The following is a 15,350-nucleotide window of genomic DNA, read 5'->3' as shown; positions in this document are numbered from 1 at the left end:
CCAAGGTTGCCCCAGACTGGCCCACTAACACCACAGGGAGGAAACCCTACCCACAAGAGGCAAAGAGACCCATTGCAGATGGCTGGACTAAAGGCAAAAGCAGCTCAGCCACAATAGCAGTGTACACATAACGTGCATAAAAGACATCCCTGAAATTTCAGGTTCTGGTGAACAAGGGGTACTAAACATTAGGACACTACAGGGTCTCTTCTTCATAAAGTCACTAATTTCAAGAGCAGGAGACATAGCTGACTTTCCCTATACATAGGAGCATTAGGTAAAATTAGGTATTAGGTACAATGGTATTAGCTATTAAAATTAAAATTAGGTACTAAAATTAGGTATTAGGTAAAGTGAGGATACAGAAATATGTTTCAAATGAAATAACGGGAAAAATCACAGCAAGAGACCTAAGAAAAATGGAGATAAGTAATATGCCTGATGGAGAATTTAAAGTAATGATCATAAAGATATTCACTGGACTAGAGAAAACAATAGAGGAGAATAGAGGTCTTAAACAAAGAGACAAAAACAAAACATAACCAACCACAGAGAAATAATTCAATAAATGAAACTAAAAAATAAATAAATAAAGCAATACACCAGATAGAAGAAATAGTAGACTAGATAAAGGAGGAGAATAGATTAGGGATCTGGAGGACAGAGTAATAAAAGTCAATCAAGTGTAACAGGCAAGAGAAAAAAAAAAAAACTAATACAAAATGAAAATAGAGAATTCACCAACACCATTAAGGATAATAACACTCTCATTATAGGATCCCAGAAGGAGAAAAGAAACAAAAGAGGGCAGAAAAAATATGATGAAATAATAGCTAAAAATTCCCCAAATTTAGAGGAGCAAACTGAAACCAGATACAGGACACATAGACATTCCCCCCAAAATAAACACAAGGAGACACATAGTAATTAAAATGGCAAAAAGTAGTAAAAAAATCTTAAAATCAGCAAAATAAAAGAAAACAACTACATACAAGGGCAATCCTAAGAAGCTATAGGATTTAGCTTTCAGCAGAAACTTTGCAGGCCAGAAGATAATGGCATAATATAGTCAAAGTGTTGAAAGAAAAAAAATCTTGTAGCCGAAAATACTTTATCCAGCAAGGCTAGCATTCAAACCAGGAGAGAAAGAGTTTCCAAGGCAAACAAAAGTTAGGGTAATTAATGACCATTAAATAAGCCAAGTAAGAAATGTTAAAGGAGACACTTTGAGTGGGAAGGAAAGAACTTAAGTAGGAGTAAGGATAGTAGAATGCACAAAAGCATGTATAGTAAGTATATCTATAAAAATTAGTCAAGCAGCTCACAAGATAAAAGGATAAAGTATGACACCATATATCTAAAATGTGAAAGGGAGAAAAGAATGGGTTCAAATGTAAATGACCATCAAGTTAATACAGATGGCTGTATAAAGATGTTATTAAAAACCTAATAGTAACAAAAAAAAAAAACTAACAGATACACAAAAAGACAAAGACAAAGGAATCCAAGTGTATCATCAAAGAAAACAAATTAACTATGAGACAAGAGAACAAGAGAAAAAAGAAACAGAGAACTAAAAAACAACCATAAACAAGTAATTAGTGGCAACAAATGCATACCTATCAATAGTTTGAAAAAAAAATACTTTGAATATAAATGGACTAACTGCTCCAATCAGAAGGCATAGGGTAACAGAATGGATAAAAAACAAAACAAAACAAACAAAAAAACCCACACAAACACAGACCCATCTATATGTTGCCTACATTGCAGACATAAAGACACCTGCAGATTGAAAGTGAAGGGATGGAGAAACATTTATCAGTGAAAATTGTTGTGAAAAGAAAGCCAGGATAGCAATATTTGTATAGGACAAAATAGACTTTAAAACACAGATTTATGAGGTGATAAGAAAAGATATTATATAATCATAAACGGAATGATACAACAAAAAGAATAGATCAATGAAACCAGAATATGGTCCTCTGAAAACATCAATAAAATTGATAAACATTTCATCAATAAACAAAACAAAAAACAAAAAACAAAGAGAGAGAGAGAGAGAACTCAAACGAAATCAGAAGTGAGAGAATAGAAATAACAAAGAACACCCCAGGAATACAAACAATTGTTAATATCTATCTATCTATAGTTAGATATATATAATGACATATATATACATATATAGATAATGAAAATCTACATAGCAATTAATTTAATAACTAGAAGGATTGATACATTCCTAGAAGAATATAAACACCCAAAGCTGAATCAAGAAGGAATAGATAACTTGAACACATTGATTACTAACAATGAAATTGAATCTATAATCATAAAACTTCCAACAAACAAAAATCCAAAACCAGATAGCTTCACAGGTGGATTGTACCAAACATTTAAAAAAGAGTTAATATACCTTTTTCTCAACTTGTTCTAAAAGTAAAAGGAAATCTTCCAAATTATTTCTATGAAGCTAACATTACTTTGATACCAGGACCAGATAAAAACGCTACTGAGAGAGAGAGAGAGAGAGAGAGAGAGAGAGAACTACACATCAATATCTCTAATAAACATAGATGCAAAAATCCTCAACAAAATATTAGGAAAGTGAATCCAACAATACATTAAAAAATCATTCACCCTGATCAAGTGGAATTTAAGATTGGGGTGCAAGTGTTCAGTATTCATAAATTAGTGTGGCACATCCCATAATAATATGGTCAATTAATCTTTGACAAATCAGGAAAGAACATCTAATAGGAAAAATACAGTATCTTCAACAAGTGGTGTCGATTGGGAAATCTGGACAGACTCATGTAAAATAATGAACTTAACCACTTTCTTACACCATACACAAAAATAAACTCAAAATATATTACAGAACTAAGTTGAAACCTAAACCAAAAAATCCTAGTTGAGAGCACAGGCAGTAATTTCTCTGACATTGACCATTGCAACCTTTTTCTAGATATGTCTCCTGAGCCAAGGGAAATAAAAGCAAAACAAACTATTGGGACTACATCAAAATAAAAAGCTTCTTCACAGGAAAGGAAATAATAAATGAAACAAAATGCAACTTACCGAATGGAAAAAGATATTTGCAAATGATATATCTCATAATGGGTTAGTATCCAAAATATATAAAGATCTTATACCACTCAACACTCAAAAAACAAATAATCCATTTAAAATGGTAGACAACATGAACAGAAAATTCTCCAAAGAAGACATACAGATGGTCAGTAGACACTTGTAAAGATGCTCAACAACTCCAATCATCGGTAGAATGCAAATTGAAAACAGAAGATATCACCTCATGTCTATGAATGTCTAAAATCAAAACGACAAGAAATAATGTGTTCTCTAGGATATGGAAGAAAAGCAACCCTTAGGCACTGTGGTAGGAATGCAAACTGGTGAAGTCACTGTGGAAAACATTATGGAGGTTCCTCAAAAAAATCAAAATAAAACTGCCATGTTATCCAATAAATCCACTATTGGGTTTTAGCCCAAAATATATGAAAACACTTATTGAAAAAGATATATGCATCCCTATGCTTGTTTCAGCATTATTTATGATAGCCAAAATATGAAAGCAGCCCAATTGTACGTGGTTACATGAATGGTAAAGAAAATGTGTTTTATATATATATATATATATATATATATATATATATATATACATATACATGTATATACATACATACATACATACAATGGAATATTACTCATTAAAAGAATGAAATTTTGTCATTTGCAGCATGGATGGATCTAGAGATTATAGTGTTAAGTGAAATAAGTCAGTCAGAGAACGATAAGTATCATGATGTCACTTACATGTGGAATTTAAGAAACAGATACACAAAAGAGACAAAAAAAAGACTCTTTCAGAACAACAACAAACAACAACGACAACAAAAAACCAACTAACCCCAAAAAACTCTTAATTATAGAGAACAGATGGGGACAGAGGATAGAGGATCCCAATCAGGCTCTGCACTAACAGCAGAGAGCCTGATGAGGGGCTCAAACTCATGAATCATGAGATCATGACTTGCACCAAAGTCAGATGCTTAATCAACTGAGCCACCCAGGCACCCCAGTTTATTTATTTCTTGAAGTAGATCTGTATCACTATACACTTCCCTCCTAAACTTCTTTTGTTTCATCCAATGTCTTTGGATCTTTCTGTTTCTATTTTTATTTGTATTCACCCATTGCTTGTTTGATAGCATGTTGTTTAGCCTCCATGTTTTTTGTTTGTTTGTTTGTTTGTTTGTTTGTTTTTCAGTTTTCCTTGTAATTGATTTAAAGTTTCATACTGCTGTGATCAGGAAAAAAAAATGCTTGTTATGATTTCAATTCCTTTACATTTGAAACTTTTTTTTGGCCTTACATGTGATGTAACCAAGAGAGTGTTCCATGTCTACCTAAGAAGAATGCATAGTCTCCTGTCTTTGGATAGAATATTCTGTATATATCTGTTACATTCATTTGATCTAATGTGCCATTCAAAATTTTTGCTTTCATTCTAGAGCTTCTATCTAGATGATCTAGTAATTAATGTGAGGAGGGTGTTAAAGTTTCCAACTATTGTATTCTGTCACATTTTCCCTTAGGCGGTGAATATTTACTTTATATATTTAGGTGCTGCTATATTGGGTACAGAGATATTTATAATTGTTCCATATTTTTGTTAGCTTAATCTCTTTATTACTATGTAATACTCTTCTTTGTCTTTTGCAAAAGCCTTTGCTCAATGTCTATTTTTCTAGATATAAATGTTACAATATTAACTTCCTTTTGCATGGATTCTCTTTCTCCACCTCTTCACCTTCAGGCAGTTGGTGTTTGTAGATGGGAAGTGAATCTCCTGTAGCCAGGACAAAAATGACGATTCTTTTTTTCTTAATCCATTCATTTACCCTAGGCCTTTTGATTGGAGCATTTAGTTTATTTACATTTAGGGCATCTGGGTGGCTCAGTAGGTTGGGCATCCGACTTGGCTCAGGTCACCATCTCGTGGTTTGTGAATTCAGGTCCCGCCTGGGGCTCTGTGCTGACAGCTCAGAGCCTGGAGCCTGTTTCGGATTCTGTGTCTCCCTCTCTCTCTGCCCCTCACCCACTCACGTTATGTCTCTGTCTCTTTCAAAAATAAATAAACATTGAAGAAAGAAATCAGAGTAATTATTCATGGGTATGTACTAATTGCTATTTTATAAATTGCTTTCTGGTTATTTCTGTAGTTCTTCTGAGTTCCTTTTTTCTTTTGTTCTCATCCTTTGTGATTTGGTGGCTTTCTTTTCGTGTTATTCTTGGCTAACTTTCTCTATATTTATTTTTTTGTTTCTATGTTAAGGTTTTGATTATGGTTAAGGTTTTTATATATGAACAAATGGGTTCATATATAACATCTTATGTGTATAACAATCTATATGAAATTGATATTGCTTAATTTTGAGCACATTATAAAAGCACAAAATTTACTCCCTCCTCCATGTATTATGTATATACAATGTTACATTTTACATCTTTTGTTTGGTTTTCTCTTGATTAATTTCATAGATATAATTAAATTTACTACTTTTGTGTTTTAAAGTTCATACTGGATATATAAGTAATTATTGTAATCACCCTTACTGCATGTCTGCTTTTGCTCATGTATTTTTTCTTTTATAATTTTCTTGTATTTGTGGCCTTTTCTTTATGTTTACATAATTCTGTTTATTTCTTGGAATACTGGTTAGGTGGTGAGGAACCCTTAACCTTTGTTTGTTTAAGAAACGCTTTCTCTCTCATTCTTTTTAAATTTTATTTTTTTTAAGTTTATGTATTTATTTTGAGAGAGAGAGAGTATGTGAGCAAGAGAGGGGAAAAGAGAAAGGGGGCGGGGGAATCCCAAGAAGGCTCTGCAACATAAGCCACCCAGGTGTCCCTCAGTCAATTCTAAGTTATAACCTTGCTACATAGATTATTCTGTTGTAGATATATGTTTTTTTTTTTTCTCCCTAGCACTTTGAATATACCATGCCACTTCCTTCTGATTTGTAAGGTTACTGAGGAAATATAGCTGATTACCTTATGGGGATTTCCCTCTATATAACTGTTTGTTTTTTTTCCGTCTTGCTATTTTTAATATTCTGGTTCTATCATTACTTTTACATTATCTGGCTTTATCACTATTATTTATCATTGTAATTATTGTGTGTTTATGTGGGCCATCTTGGGTTCATCTTGTTAAAGATCCTTTGTGTTTCCTGGGTCTGAATGGCTGTTGTCTTCTACAAATCAAGGACATTTTCAGATATTATTTCTTCAAGTAAGTTTTCTCCCCTCTTTTCTCTGTCTTTTACCTCTGGAATCTCTATAATTTGAATTTTATTATACTTGATGGTGTCACAGAGTTCCCTTAACCTATTCTCATTTATTATTTTATTCTTTTTACTGTTCATATTCGTTGCTTTCCATCACCCTCTCTCATAGAGAGCTTATTCATTCTTCTTCACCTTCTGTTTTTATTTTATTTTTGAGAGATACACAGTGAGAGCGGGGAAGAGGCAGAGAGAGATGGAGACAGAATATGAAGCAGGCTCCAGGCTCTGAGCTGTCAGCATAGAGCCTGACGTGGGGCTTGAACTCACAGACTGCAAGATCATGACCTGAGCCTAAGTCAGACACCCAACTGACTGAGCCACCCAGACACCCCATTCTTCTGCATCTTTTGATATGCTGTTGATTCCCACTATGGTATTTTTCATCTCAGTTATTATTTTGTTTAATCTCTGACTGGTTCTTTTTTTTTATATTTTCTGTCTCTTTATTAAAGGTCTCACTGAGTTTATCTTTTCTCAAATCAGATGAGTATATTTATGATCAGTAATTTAAATTATGTATCAATATATTGCTTATCTGTTTCATTTAATGCTTTTACAGTGATTTTTCCTTATTCTTTCATTTGAGACATATTCCTTTGTTCCTCATTTTGTCTAACACTCTTTGTTTATTTCTATTAATTAAATAGGTAATCTACATTACCTGTTCTTATTGGCCTTGGGTAGAAGAGGTTCTGTGGTTCCTTGTAACAAAATCTCTCTTCTCACCAGAACCAAGCACTCTGGGCATGACATATTTGTGGTATGTGTATACCCCCTGTTTTAGCTGAGCCATGATCTACTGGTTGCAATAACCTGCTTTGCCTGTTGTGGGCTTACTGCACAGGGTATTTTTCTCATGCTGTTGAGATATCTTTCTGAAGCCCCACAGTGTGGGCAGAGCTGGTGGTCAGCCTAGCTATCTGCAATTAGCTTCTCTGCCACAGCTATAAGTACACTGAAAGGCTGGCCTTGCTCCCTTGCTCCCAGCTAAGAGCCTGTAATGCTATATAATTGCAAGCCTGCTAGTCAGTAGGTTTATTTCCTCTCCGTCTTCCCAGGGCAGGAGTCACTTTCAAGTGGGGCGTGTTCATCCCTGACCACCTGCATGGTGGGGCAGGACAGAATCTGCTTTGAGTGGATGACTGGCAAAGAAGCCAGGTTAAATGGGGTGGGTTCATAGATAAACATGGGGTTGGGGCACATGGTATTAGAAATGTAGAAGGAGAGTTTTAGTGCTGGTTCTCACAAATGTCCAGCTGCCTAGGCTGGAGGAGGGAAATAGAAATGGCTCTGCCATCCCCATTTTTCCTGGAGAAATTCCTTTCGATCCCTTCCCTTCCATCACATGTTCCAAGATTAGTCAATAAAACTCCTACATGTATGTGCCAGGTACTTTTATTTAATTGCTTTTAAACATTTATGCAGTTTTGAGAGACAGAGAGAGACAGACCATGAGTGGGGAAAGGGCAGAGAGAGGGAGACATAGAATCCAAAACAGGCTCCAGGCTCTGAGCTGTCAGCACAGGGCCCGACGTGGGGCTCAAACTCACAAACTGCAAGATCCTGACCTGAGCCAAAGTCGGATGCTCAACCGACTGAGCCACCCAAGCGCCTTTAATATTTTTTTTAATTTTTTTAATGTTTATTAATTTTTGAGAGACAGAGAGTGTGCCAGGTACTTATCTAACTGCTGCTTCTGTGCTAGGTCTCAAGCTGATTTACTGAGTATGCTGGCTTTTATGAGGAGGAAGTTGATTTTCTATCACCTTGTGACTCTCTCAGAGTAAAGCCCACTAATTTTTCAAATTCCTGTAGTTAAGTATTGTTGGTTTTCAAAGGCAGATATTATGGAATCTCTTCTTCCTCATATGAGTCCCCTGTGCCTGCCGTGGGATCTCATCCTGTCTCTTCTCCATGTTTTTGATGTACTTCTTATTTGTGGTTAGTTGCACTGATGTTTAGTCCTCAACCATGTCTCCACGACCCCTATCTTTTTTTGATGTGGCCTTCTCTGTATGAATAACTATTGGAGGTCTTTTTTTGCCAATCTTCAGTAATTTTCAGAGTTGGTTTGTGTAGTCGCAGTTGTTTCAGTGTGTCTGTAGAAGGGGTTGAACTCAGCATTCTTTTATTCTGTCATCTCTCCTCCTTTCCCCTGATGACATTTATTTTCATTAAGTAACATGGTAATGTATTACTTTGATAACTGCTAAAAAATAAACTATGTATTGACTTTTTTATATTTTTGTTCATTGCAGTAAAATTTTATTCTGCTCTTATTGTTACATCAGAATTTTTCACAGATTTGTTAGCATCCAAACTACAGCTTGGCTCCTCTGACTTCACTTCTTATTATATTCTCTCCTCCACTGTATTTCAACCACAGTGAACAAAAGATAAATTAAGTATATAACACCAACCCATTTTTCCTCCTTTGTATCCCTAGCCTAGAATTCCTTTCTTCTCACTTCCTTTGGGTCTTTATACAAAGTTTCAGGCCAAGATATATAAAACTCTAATCTTTTCCCAATACGTTACATATCTTTTCCCTGACAATTTTTTTCTTCTTAGTAATTATTTCCATATAATAGTACATTGATTGGGTTTATTTGTTTGTATTTCTTGTGTTTGTGTTTATTGTCTAAATACCCACCGCAAAGTAAGCCCTGTTATGGCAGGTATTTTTCCTGTTTTTTCACAGCTATATCTTCAATGCCTAAAATGGTGTTTGAGACATAATATGACTGTATAAATATGTATAGAACTAATGAAAAATTACCTATTATAAATTAAACAGTTTCCAGATATGCTAGAACTTTCTTTAAAATGGACACTTTTTATTTTCTTCAGTTTAAAGGTGCCACTCTCCCAGGCAGTGGGGAATTATATGACTATTTTCAAACTAAGCATAAAGATAATTCTCCTTTCTGGGTAGACTGATCCCACTCTTCTCCCCATGTTCATAATAAGTAGCATTATGGAGACACAAATTGGCCACAACATGACACCAATCCTTAGGCAAAGCTCAACATAGAAAATATTTTTTTTTAAGAAAGCAACTACTAGGAGAGATGAGGATTCCCCATCCCCTCCCACTTCCTGTGAGAAAAGTATGGGGGAAAATGTAAGGGAAAAATGGAGTAGAGATGGGGACAGTTCATTGCTTTATTAGTAGATTGTACCTTATTATCCTATCAGAATTTTGTGATGATGACAATGTTATACATAGACAAAGAAACTGTTTCTTGCTTTGCCAAAAAAAAAAAAAAAAATCCCATTATATTTTTATGACCCCAGAGAGAATGAGTATTAATAGCAGTAATTCTAACTGATGTAACAGATACCCCTCGTGGGTCTCAGTGTTTTAATACAATAAAAGTTTATGATCTGTTCATAAAATTCCAACCTATAAGGATGTAGTGGGGTACATAGTTATTCTTCTTGCAGTTACTCAATGATTCAGGCTGACAGATACTCTGCCATCTTCAACATGTGACCCTCAAGATTAACTGGGCATCGACGAATATCTAACAAAAGACAGTGAAAGACTGTGTGAGATGTTCTTATGGACCAGGAATGGAAGTGGCAAATGTCACAGCCATTAATATCCTATTTGTCAGAACCTGGCTTTACATAATGCCTTACTAAAAAAAGAAGATGGGAAATATTGCCTAGCTATGATATGAGGGAAAAAAGAAAGTGAGTTTGGTGAATACTCAACTAAATGGTTGTGTAGTTTGTCTTGGCATATGAAGCCAATAACATAGTCACTAGCCCTAGTAGAACACTAAAGCAACAGTTTACCACATAAACTCTTGAATAGAAGCAGCTCCTAAAGTGACCGTGTCAACAGGAACAAGGTACGATGAGAGGGTAATTACAATTACTAGATGTTTTTTTTATATAATGCCAGCAACTAGATTTTATCCCAACTAATTATTTATTTCCCATCAAAATATACATTTAAATCTGTTTATTACTATTTGCTACTCCTCTATTCTGCTATCATGTTGTAAAGATAATTTTTAAAAGTTTTGCCTATACAGCATCAGTAATACTTTGTAATATCTGTAATGTATTTATCAGCTGAGAAAGTTGTAAACCCATTCTAATTAGAAATCAAATAATGCCTATAACGTGGAAGTCTAGAATCGTTACTTTCTAGCACATCCTAAGAATATTAAGTGCCAATACTAAATAAAAGCAATGAGGACTAAGAAATGTTTATTTCTTGATATGCTTATTGTCAAAGATTTACCATTCATGTTTATCAAATCGAGTATTACATATTGTGTGCATACAATGTGCCAGGAACTGTTCTAGATGTTTGTGTCTGAAAGTCCCATAAAAGCCACATTATGTAAAATTTATTTTGTTTAATGGTAGGAGATGCAGACTTTTAAGTTTAATATATTTTAGAAAGTGAAGGACGACTTCGCTGATAAAGCTTTATTTGAGCCGAAACCTGAAATATAGAGAATAGCCAAGTCAAGGAAGGATGAAAGTAATTTCACGATAAGGAGTCTTACATGGGATTTTAGAAGTTGGAAAGTGTTTATGGTAACAAATGACCCAATAAAGACCTTTATGATATTAGCTTGTACATGAAGGAGAGGGTAGGAAATGGACTTGAGGAATTTCTTTTCCTGAGTTCTCTGGGAAGCAGAACCCGATACAGTTATTTGTGAGATGATCTCAGGAGGTAAAAGTGATGGAGTGCAGAGAATGACATACAGGAGGAAGAAAAATCAACATAAGGTATCCAGATCAAGGTTGCTGTTGTGTGCAACTGGAGTCCTATTTTGTTGGCACTCCTGAGGAACATACAAAATGCTTTTTAGAATTATCCAACTGATTGTACTAGAAAAAGTTTCCCCATTAACTCCAATTCTTTTGGACCAATGGTTGCTTCCAGGAGGAATTTTCAAGTTGCACCACAACTCCAGATTATAACCAACAAAATCTCAGTTTGAGAATATGATAAACACACATTCTAAAAGTGATGGAGTGATTGGAGGAGGGGGCAATCACCTCTTTGGCTCTTTTTCCATCTAGTTTGCAATAGTGCCATGTAGCATCTCTTGATTTAGTACCACCCTGTTGGTCTTAAGCTAGTATCTTAGATACAGCTTTAATAGGCTTTCTAATTTTTTTTGGCCCAAGATGCTGATGTAGTAAGACCTTGAGTTCAACTCTTCTATGGCACACCAAATCTGTACCTATATAAAAAGCAATTTCTCGGGGCGCCTGGGTGGCGCAGTCGGTTAAGCGTCCAACTTCAGCCAGGTCACGATCTCGCGGTCCGTGAGTTCGAGCCCCGCGTCGGGCTCTGGGCTGGTGGCTCGGAGCCTGGAGCCTGTTTCCGATTCTGTGTCTCCCTCTCTCTCTGCCCCTCCCCCGTTCATGCTCTGTCTCTCTCTGTCCCAAAAATAAATAAAAACATTGAAAAAAAATGAAAAAATAAAAAGCAATTTCTCCTAAAGATTAATTGAGGGCTGACTGAACAGCTTCTTTACAACAAAAGCTACAGAACATAAGAGAGGAGAGATGGAGACATGAAAACAATGCTGATTCTGCAAACTACATACGGAGAGATGATACTGAAGGACTGAGTCTATATTTGCCTGTCCTTGGGTATAGAAAAAAGAAATCCATGGTCTAAAGGGAAACTTATTTGGAGGTACCTCCATACTGTTCTTCACAGGGACTATTCCAATTTAAATTCCCACCAATGATGCACAAGCGTTCTTTTTTCTCATTTCCTTGTCAACCCTTGTGATTTCTTGTCTTTTTTTTTTTCCATTTAGCCATTCCAACAGGTGTAAGGTAATAGCTCATTGTAGTTTTGATAATAATTCCACTATTGAGTATTTATCAAAACAAAACAAAACAATTACTCAAAAGCAAATGCAATGACTCAAAAGGATACATGTTCCCCTATATTTATTGCAGCATTATTTACAATAGCCAAGATATGGAAGTAACATAAATGGCATCAAGTGATTAATGGATAAGATATGAAATATATCTCACACAATGGAATATTACACAACCATTAAAATATGAGATTATGCCATTTGAGACAACATGGATGAACCTAGAGGGTATAATTCTAAGTCAATCAAGTCAGACTGAGAAAGACTAATAACATATGATTTCTCTAATGTGGAATCTGAATAAAAAGAAAAAATAAACAAACAAATCCATAAAAAGACCTATAAATACAAAATACAAACTGTAAATTGCCACAGGTGAGGGGAGCTGGGGTCTCAACAAAATAGGTGAAAGACAGTGGGAAACACAGGCTTCCAGTTATGAAGTAAAAAAATCAACGGAATAGAAAGCGTAAGGGATATAGTCAATCATATTGTAATAGTCATGCACAGGCACAGGTGCATGGAACACCTAGGGCCACCCCATCCTATGTGTGCTACAGCTCTATCTATCTTTCTAGGATGCTTACACTTGTGGTTTATTTAACATAGCATAATGTATAAACTTGTTGAATCATTGTTTTGTACACCTGAAACTAATGTAACATTGTATGTCAACTATACTCAAATAAATGTAACTAGAGTGTAAATGAACTAACCTTATGTTGATATTGAGGATGAGAACATGGTCTAAGCCCTAGCAAGCCTACCACCTGAGTGGTTCTCATGTGCTTAAGCTCACACAAGTTCAGGATGCTCTGGGGTACAGAAAAATATCATAGTTTAAAATAAAAACTAGAATGTAAAGTAACCATCCTTAGAACTCCACCAAACAGCAAGGAAGCTGCTAGAAATCTCTCTGGAATCAGAGAAGCAGGTGAGTGTGTTTATTTATATTCTTCCTCCATTTTATAGCAGAGATGGAAGCAGGGTCTGGACACCTAAGCCAACCAGCTGCCTTAATGAAACTTGAGCCCTCAGTACACACCATGGCCACAGCATGGCACTCAATCCAAAACCATTATAAAGCACCCACTATAGCTCCAGTCTTCTCACAGGCACAAAATATCCTGGGAACTTTAGGCTTACACCTGATTCAGTTCAGATGACTTGACAGAGTACACCCCACATGGAACACTCTAGGGCTTGTAAGCCCAAATCCACTTCACTTCCAGCTTTCCTTCCCCTCCCCCTTCCCTGAAGAGTACCCTGAGACTTCCTGACCCACTACATCAGCTCCAATTGGCCTTCCAAGGTGTTCAACCAGGTACACACTACAGTATGCTTACTCCTGTTTTAACCATTTTGCCAGGATTCCCCTTGTGTGGAAAGCCCTGAGAGACCCCCATTTCAGGACCATTTCTGTTCTAGGAGTCCCACTAAGGCAGTCCCAGCACAGAATGCCTAGGAACTTGCAGCCCATGTGTGTGACAGCCACAGCTAGTCAAAGCCTCTAGTACATGCAACCTACACAGGGGATGTCCTTACACAAGGCCATCCTTTCAACTTTAGGAAAGTTAACTATTCCATCTAATTCACAAATACAAACATAGAAAGTCAAACAAAATGAGGAGACAGAGAAACATGCTCAAAATGAAAGGGAAAAACAAAACTTCAGAGTAATAACTAAATTAAATGGAAAGAAACAAACTACTTGACAAAGAGTTCAGTGTAATCATCATAAAGATGCTCACTAGACTGGAACTCAGTAAGAATTTCAACAAAACACAATACACACACACACACACACACATACATAAACACATATGTGTGCATATATATACATATAATTTGTGTATTGCATATATTTGTGTATGTGTGTATATATATATACACACATATATATGTGTGTATGTATGTGTGTGTGTATATATATATATATATATATATATTTGTTTGTGTATATGTATATGGATATTCACTTGGCTAAAGAATACAATAACTAAAGTGAAAAACAGAGTAGAGGATATCAAGAACAGAGTAAAAGATGGAAAAGATCAGTGAACTGAAGACAGATACTGGAAAACACCAAAGCTGAACAACAAAAAGAAAAAAAAATTATGAAATGAGGATAATTTTAGGGAACTCTGGGACAACATTAAGCATAAAATCATTTACATTATATGGGTTCAAAAGAAAATACAAGAAACAAGGGGACATAAGTCCTATATGAATAAATAATTGCTAAAAAATATCTTAACCTGAGCAAGGAAACAGATATCCAGGTCCAGAAAATTGAGATCCCAAACAAGATAAACCTAACAAGTCCACACTGAGACACATAGAAATTAAACTGGCAAAATTTAAGATGAAGAAAGAATTTTAAAACACCAAGAAAGAACAAACTATTTACACACAAAACAAACCCCATCAAGATATTATCTGATTTTACAGGAGAAATTTTGTAAGCCAGAAAAGATAGGTATGATATAAGCAAAGTGTTTAGAAGAAAAAAAGTCTATAACAATTACTCTGTTACCCAAAAGGTTATCATTCAAATTCAAAGAGAGATAAAGGGTTTCCCAGACAAACAAAATTTAAAGAAGTTTACTGCCACTACACTGGTGATAAACTTTTCTTAGAAGAAAAGAAAAAGCCATAATTTTAAGAAGACTATAAATTGAGGGATGCCTGAGCAGCTCAGTCAGAAAGACCTTGGCTCTTTAAAAAAAAAAAAAAAATTTGGAGGGCGCCTGGGTGGCTCAGCTGGTTGAGTGTCCGACTTCGGCTCAGGTCATGATCTCGCGGTTCGTGAGTTTGAGCCCCGCGTCGGGCTCTGTGCTGACAGCTCAGAGCCTGGAACCTGCTTCGGATTCTGTGTCTCCCTCTCTCTCTGCCCCTCCCCCATTCATGCTCTGTCTCTCTCTCCTTCAAAAATAAATACACATTTAAAAAACTTTAAAAAATTTTTTTTAATATATGAAATTTATTGTCAAATTGGTTTCCATACAACACCCAGTGCTCATCCAAACAGGTGCCCTCCTCAATACCCATCACACCCCCTCCCCTCCCTCCCACACCTCATCAACCCTCGATTTATTCT

This window comes from Herpailurus yagouaroundi, unplaced genomic scaffold (genome assembly GCF_014898765.1).
Source record: "Herpailurus yagouaroundi ecotype Mexico unplaced genomic scaffold, PumYag 566, whole genome shotgun sequence".
Lineage (NCBI taxonomy): Eukaryota > Metazoa > Chordata > Mammalia > Carnivora > Felidae > Herpailurus > Herpailurus yagouaroundi.
This window is presented reverse-complemented; position numbering follows the sequence as displayed.